General features: G+C 37.6%; 1 long non-coding RNA gene across 1 annotated transcript; it reads right to left on the bottom strand.

The window, feature by feature from the left end:
- Positions 1-2964: 2964 nt before the first annotated feature.
- On the bottom strand, positions 2965-4508 carry LOC145784680 (uncharacterized). The gene is made up of 3 exons (XR_014291028.1): positions 4149-4508; positions 3457-3635; positions 2965-3218 (listed from the first exon to the last, which is right to left on the bottom strand). It is a non-coding gene; the product is annotated as an uncharacterized LOC145784680 (long non-coding RNA).
- Positions 4509-7857: the final 3349 nt, after the last annotated feature.

A 7857-nucleotide genomic window follows, 5' to 3' on the forward strand; every position in this document is an offset into this window, starting at 1 on the left:
GCACCACACTTTAGCTTCAGATGCTTAGCAACAGCAGCTAAAAAATCTTTACTGCCCTCAAACGAATTTTTGTATCACACTTTGAAATACGATCAAAAGTGGGAAAAAACTAACCGGAAAACGCGATCTGGTACTGTATATAGTGGCTCTGCTGGTACTATGGCACTTCCTCAAATGGGCGATCAATCTAATACAGAAAGTAATCACTGAAATCTGTTTATATTGTAAGCTAATTTTGTTTCGAATCAATTTTGTTTCGGTCCAGTTGTGCTGAAGAGTTCTAATTAGGAATAGTTCTAATGAACGAAAACAAGTTCCACAACATAAATTATATTTTATTGAAATACTATTGTGAGTGTTAGCCTGGTCAAATGTTTTAAGGTTCAGACTTTTAGGGGAAAAAAGCTATTGATTTGTTTACTTTGAAATACGTTGATCAATAAAAGAGAACTTTTTTCGCACTGGTATCCAAAAAGATTATTTTGAAATTTGCTGTGAAAAGTTCAGTGGCCGCTGCTGAAATTAATTCTCTAAAAATGCTTTATCAGTTTGAAGGTAAATATGTCTACAATCATCCCAAGGCTTAAAAAGTTTTCTTGGCTTCAATTCAAAAAAACATTACCTTATTAGGTACCGTATATCATTTTTATTTTTTTCGTCATTAACTTTCCTTATATTTTTGCTCAACTCCACTTTCTTTATATATTTTTTCCATGGAAAGTCTACAAGAAATAAATTGATAGCCTATAGGCAAGGTTGCCATCGACATGGACCCCAAAATAAGGACAAACAAAAAATTAAATCTTTATACGAAACGAAACAAACGTTTTTGAACAAATCTTTAGATTCATAAGAGCCCTGTCATATAACATGCCATATTTTTTGCCAAAAACAGTCTGTTTCAGCAACTCTTCTTACGGCAGCTCAGGTCTAGGTTTACCTTTGCTTGGAGCAGAGATTTGACTGTCATATTACTACGTCTGCTCCTTTTCTTGGTCTACTAAGCTCAAACAAAAGAAGACATTCGCTCAACAAACGCATTACTGACATCTGACCGGAAGGAAGTAGGCTAAATGATGCCAACAAGCTTGTAGAGCAACAAAAAAGAGTCGTCTCCAGTAGATCTTCATCCACTTGTCCTCAGGTTCATCCTTGCAGAACACATTAACTGAAATCTTCATGAGCAGAGCATTAATAACCGAGACCTCATCGAACAACTCAACCTTTTTTGCCGGATTAATTTGCTTCGTCAACCGCTTAACTTCCTCTTTGATTTCTTAGGATGGTCCAGAGATATCTAGACACCGGGATGCGAAACTTGTTTTAGCTGCATACAATCGTAGGGCTAGAGGTGGAAAAATAATATATCAAAAATTACTCTCTAATGCGAACAAACTAGATTCATAACCTTAATAGAAGCACTATGCTGAAGCTGACATGAGAAACCAAAACCAGAATATTAGGAAATAAGATGGTATGCCGGAGTTTTTATTTATAACTAAAGCATGATTAATGTACACATACAAATTGAAGATGAGACAAGAACGATACTGTAGACTGCAAACTACTAGGAAATAAGATGGTTTTATTCTAGGATATAAGCATTCTGCAATTGAACAATCATTTTAAACCAAGCAAAGTTTTCTCAAAACTAACAGATAACTTAGGATTATAGAATCCCTTGTGAACTCTACAGGGCAGCAGAAAGTTTGTCTGAAACTATGAGGAGCTAACTAAGCCATCGTAGATATGCGTGGGCTGACAAATAAAAAGTCAGTGGCACAGAAGCGATGACAACAAGGCAACACAGCACGTAGAAGATACAATGAGGGACGGAGGTTTCCGTACAGTAGGCTACAACACTATGGACTACGATTTCTATACGGCGTTTCGTGTACCAATAAACAACAACGTGTCATAAGCAATTAAGCATTAACATCGGTTCAAATATTTACAACCTGAATCACCATAAATATGATTAACCGTCACTGGTTGCGAACGGCAAAAAATAACTCACTCGTCGGGCTCCTCTTTCCAGGACGAAACCATCAAAAATGAAATAAATTTCTCTTGTTACTAGCCTTTATAGTAGGCTGACACAAGGTCAAGAAAGGCGCTAGAGCGCCAGTCACTAGATACAGTAGAATTCGCCTATAGTGACACCTGAAGGGACCGCGGAAAAAGTGTCACTATAAGCGAAGTGTCACTATAGACGAATGATGACGTCGTTGATAACGTCACTTGTGCAGTATCTGCGCATGCGCATCCCATGTTGGTTTAATTCAAACCCAGTCAGCAAATCAATCCTTTATGGTTCAACCTCTGCATACGTTAAATCAATGTAAAAAGATGGATTTGCTGGCTGGGAACTGGCGAATGCTGATAAGGACAAAATGTGATTCCAACTTAAACTGGAAATACACCGTAAAGTGTCCTTATACGGAAATTTTTTAGCCCAAGGGACAGAAATGTGGTGTCACTGTAAGCAAAGTGTTCTTATACACGAAGTCACTATAGGCGAAGTCATTTCTATGCAAAACATATGGTTTGCAAACGGGACTTTGCAACAGGTGTCACTATAGGCGAAGTGTCACTATCGGCGAATTCTACTGTAGCAGATAATCTAAACATGGCTGTTACAGGGATAGCTTGCTATACAACACGGTGATGCACAGTGCTGATCATGGAATACGTTGATGAGTTGATCAACAAACGGCATCAGTCCAAAATTATTTAAAAAAAACGGTAAACAGCATTAAATTAACAAGCGCAACAATGAACGATGGCGAACATATTAAGCAAATTCTGCATAGTCTCCGACAAACCAATGGCATGAGCATTGAGCAACAGCACACACAAACGAAGAACAAGGATTTAAAAAGGTCAGAAGGAAAGAAAGTCAGATTGCGCGTCTGGTTTGGGCAAGACTCTACAGTCTACTACACAAAGCAGCTCGAACGAAACTATCCCGTCGTTGATGGCTAGCAATAGCTCCACAGGCATTAGTGACTTCCTCAATGAGGCATTCCACAGCCTGAGTATGGGCAGGAAAATGCGGGCATTCAAACTTTTTGTTTGTCAAACTCTTCAGTTAATCCAAGGTAACGTGTGAAAACAAGTGTTGCTGTTCCCAACACAGCAGCTTCTCCTTGACTGATACCCCGAGTTACAACACTTCCTTCGCAACTGTTGGAAGTGGAAGTCGCATATTTGATGTCCTGAAAATTTTAAACATACCTTGTCTATTCCTATGTCAATAACCAGTTACAAAGTTGAAATAATATTAGCAATTGACAAAATACTTTAACATTAAACGAAACAATAAGTTTAAAAATTATTAAAAATAAATACATGGTTTGCACAAGCAGCAAAAGACAGCATAAGTTTTAAAGTGGGTGCAGCATTAACCTGAACATTATTAGAGCAAAAAATCTGAAAAGATATGTGAGAACTCACTTTTTTGTAAACTCTTTTTTGAAGAGTTGTTGACATTGTCTTTTTGTCAAGAAGCCCAATTTGATATAGAAGTGCTTCTACCCATGATGATATTATTGGGAGAGGACAAACTTCAGTTCTTTTGGGAATGCGGTCTTCCTCAAGACATATACATCAAATGTGAGCTCCTCATTGAGTCCCTACAAATACACATACAGACAAGCTGATATTACACAACGACATTTTAAAAAGCTTATCCAATTTGTAGCCTAATTGAAAGTGTTGCACTTTTGCCTGTGAAATCCACTTTGTCGAAAATACTATCGCTGATGACTGAATACCTGATTCTACTAGCATGTGATGATATAAGTTAACACAACAGCAGATGATAATTAAGTAGGCTGACATCTTTTGAAAAGAAAATATTTAATCTTTTTTCCAGATTCCTAAAAAACTATTTCATTATGAGGACTCTATCTCTGTAAACGTGCGATTAATTTTAAACCTTTAAAGTTCTAAAAACTGTCTGCTGGTTAGCTTTATATGGTATTGATTCATGATGGCTATATGTTCACATTTAATATTTTAACACCTTCCTTACATCCATGTAAAAAATACCAGTTAATCTATGTTTCATGTCACGATCAAGCTTGAATAAAACCTGTCAGAGAAAACGTAATAAGGTAGGCTACTTCAGTACGGTAGCCTATTACCTTCAACAAAGCTCAGAATGCAAGGACATCTCACGTAGTGTTGGTAAATTAACATTGAGAAGCTCCTTGAAGGGTCCAATAGCAGAAGAGCTTTCCATGCTTTTTAGCCAATTCTCTTTTTAGAACTTTTATGCATGGTTTATCAATTAACAGCACTGCCAAGAACAACATCAGCTTTATGAACTGAAGATAATATGTGAAGACTGAAGAGATTGATATATCATTTTATGAAGAAAAAAGATACAGTGTACACTGACTGACTGAAGTACACACATACAGAAAACTAAGACTTTAATTCCTGCAAACTTAGTTGTCTACGTTTACCGCAATACTATTAACTTTATTACTGTCATTGTCAAAGCTACATATCAACATACCGCAATATAGAAATGTCAGAATGACGAACAGCAACTTATCAGAATAAACAGTTTTAATTCCAGAAGACATGACCATTCCGAATTTTGCTTTACACAATTTTGAAAACCTAGCCTGAATGATTAATTATAACATAAAATCATACCAAACAGTTAGCCTGAACATAACTTTCTGTCTAAGTTTTGCAGCTTTCTCATGATCACAACTCGCTGGAAAACCTTTGAGAAGGCCATCACAGACAGCAATCGCGCACGCGTGCGTGTGGCACACACCACATTTGCTTTGAATGACCCATTCAAAGTGCGTTATTTGGGTCACGTGATTGATGCGTTGTGTTGGCATTTTTGGTGGAATCATACTTATGCGAAATTGCTGACGAGTTTGCTCTTTTTTCTTTTTCACGCCGCCCTACGGTTGTATGAGAGAATGATCCATACGTAAGAAGTTTCATATCCGCTACTCTAGAAATCTGTGGGATGGTCAAGTTGATTTGCGTTGGATGCTTCTCAAATCAATATCTTATTGAAATGTTTCAAAAAAAGATAGAAGTTTTGAAGGATAATGGTTGAAAATAAGACAAAACAAGGACTCAGGCTAAAAACAAGGACATATCTTAGAAATAGGGACAATATTTTTTTTAAGACATTGCTCTTCAAATAAGGATGGTATGGCAATCCTACCTAGACTCCTATCAATAGCCTACGGTACTCTAAATAGCCTATGGTTTAAGTTGGGGTGTGCAACGTGCGGCCCGCGAAGAAAGATTGTGTGGCCCGCGATGATGTGCCAATTTTGAACTGTGTGCGGCCGCGAAACCAGGGATATCTAGAGAAGGGGATATGAAGGCTCGCAGCGATTGCCTTATTCCCATGACACTACCAGGGCGGTAGTTTGTAGTGCTTTAAACATGTGATTCTTTTTAAAATCGTAGAAAGTTTTGTAGTGCAGCTGGTACAATGAGCTACAGAAGATAGTTAGTAAATGTTACGGAGAGCATATTTAAAGAATACTTGTTTGGAAAGACAGTTGAAAAGTTACCAGTAAGCTGTTTTTTTTAACAAAGCCTTTGCAGTAGGCTAGAAGTAAAGCAAGTACGGTATATGGGTAGTTGAATTAACAAGCAACCATGAGCATGCTGTGAATATCCAGGCCTGATGCTAACAGCGCAATACAAGGTGTCATAACAAGATTTATTAAACTGCAAGCGGTGCCAATTGTCATTTCACGATAAACACAGATTATTTACGATAAACAATAGCCCTTCTATTGTCAGACGTGATAAAAGCCTTCGTATCCCCTTCTTTAGATATCCCTGCGCAAAACGTGTTCATAATTTAGTTTAGTCTGGTACGTGCGAACAATTCATTGTAAAGTGGATTATTGTAGCCTACATTTCGCTCCTTCTGTTAACCATTTTAGAAATCTCTTACCGGCCACCGCTAATCCGATTGTATTTAATTTTTTGGAACGTCAGTAGATCAGAGGCACAGAATTGCACAGAGAATAGCTGAACTATAAAACCGTATTCTGACGGTAATTTTGTAAACCAGTGTCTTATCCATGTCGCTGAAGAAATGTGCCCTAAAATGAAGAGTCAGAGTTCGATCTTAACACTAGTCCGCTAGCCAATGGCTAGTGAAAATTTGCGCGAACTAGTAGAAATGTTGCAGTACTAGTCCGATCGGCTAGTGAAAATATTAGCCGGTGAAAAGTTTTTTTATGTTTTAAAATTGCATTGTTTGCGTCTGTAGTACGAGAAGGTGTTTTTGTGCGTATTGTTGCTCTCTTGTGCGTAATAAAATCTGAAAGCCTTCACTTTAGTTAGTTTCAGTCTAAGCCAAAATACTTATCTTAATACGTCATCAGACAAGGGAAAAGTCAGTAAACTGGTCGGACTAGTGAAAAATCGTACAGGCTAGTGAAAACAGAGAGCAATTAGTCCGGTGGGCTAGTGAAAAAAATAGTTAAGATCGACCCCTGAGAGTGAAGTTCGAGAAAATAAGTCTGTCACGGTGGACCATAGCGAGGCGTATCGATGATCTTGCTTGTGATATTAGTAACACTCTCAGGGACAGGGATGGAGGAACCACGTGGGCCTGGGCCCACCTACTTTATTTTCTGGGTGGGCCTGGCCCACCATCTTTTGAAAGCCAAATTTCTTTGAAAAAGTAGCGAAAACGGCAAATTAGAGGAGTTCCAAAAAAAAGCTCTTCACTCATTTGATACACACTAGTTTAATTGCACAAGCCAACAAAAAAAATTTGGCCCAAAAGGTGAGAGTCAGTTTAGAGTAGCCTATTTCAGGGCCCCTGATTCCAAAAATTCACTTAGTTTTTTTCGAATTTTTGAAACTACCAGGAATTGAATTTCGAACCAAGATTACATTCTTCCGTAACAAGGATAAAATTTTAAGCAGCTACTTTATTGAAGAACACAACTTTGTATTCTGTAATTATACAAATGGCCTTCGTACCTTGATGGGTGTTGCTCAGTAGGCTATATAGTAAGCCTACCATAATAAAGAATTGCGTTTGTTCATCGATGGCTTTGTTTTGCTGAAAGCAAAACAAAATGTTTTGCTTATAGCCTAAGCAAGACAATGTATGTATTTTGTTTGTAGGCTATCTTAATTAGTAGGCTAGGCCTAAGTCTGATACTGTTGAAGTCAACAAATATATTAACGCAATGCACAAGTTGTATATTCTACATCTTGTATCCTAAGGCTTGCTTCACGTCGGATTTTGATTGTTAGGTTACTGGGCCAGTAAACGTTAAATAGCCGTTTGTTTGGGTCATAGCCGTACGAGCCAGGGGGGCAGCTGCCCCCCTGTTGTTTCAAAACATCGCAAATCCGGGCAAAATCTTGCAATTATTAGGGCAAAAATTGCTGTATGAAAAGCTACAAAATTGCATGAATTAAGAAAAACTATAAATTAATATATTTTACCTATCAAACTATAGGCCTACAGCCTCTTATTTGCACAAGAAATGTGCCGCAAAATTTTCATTTGGCACACCCGTATTGATGTATTGCATTGCATGGTGATCAAACTAATAGGAAATGCATTTAACCAACTGCATCATGCCAATTTGGGCAGCCACCAAAATATGTCTCTAATACTTTTGTGAAACTGCCTAAATCAAAATGCAAAATTAGCTATATAGCTATAAATTTTCACAAATGCATCGTGTTGATTTGGGCAGCTGAAAACATGAAATTATCCGATGAAACTGATTAGTCTGTTTATACAACTGCCCAAATTAGCGTGAGGCAGTTTTCCCAAAATGAACAAATTCATTAATTTTTCCCATTTGCATAACTGTATCGTTTAGA

This window comes from Aplidium turbinatum, chromosome 1 (genome assembly GCF_918807975.1).
Source record: "Aplidium turbinatum chromosome 1, kaAplTurb1.1, whole genome shotgun sequence".
In the NCBI taxonomy this organism is placed as follows: domain Eukaryota; kingdom Metazoa; phylum Chordata; class Ascidiacea; order Aplousobranchia; family Polyclinidae; genus Aplidium; species Aplidium turbinatum.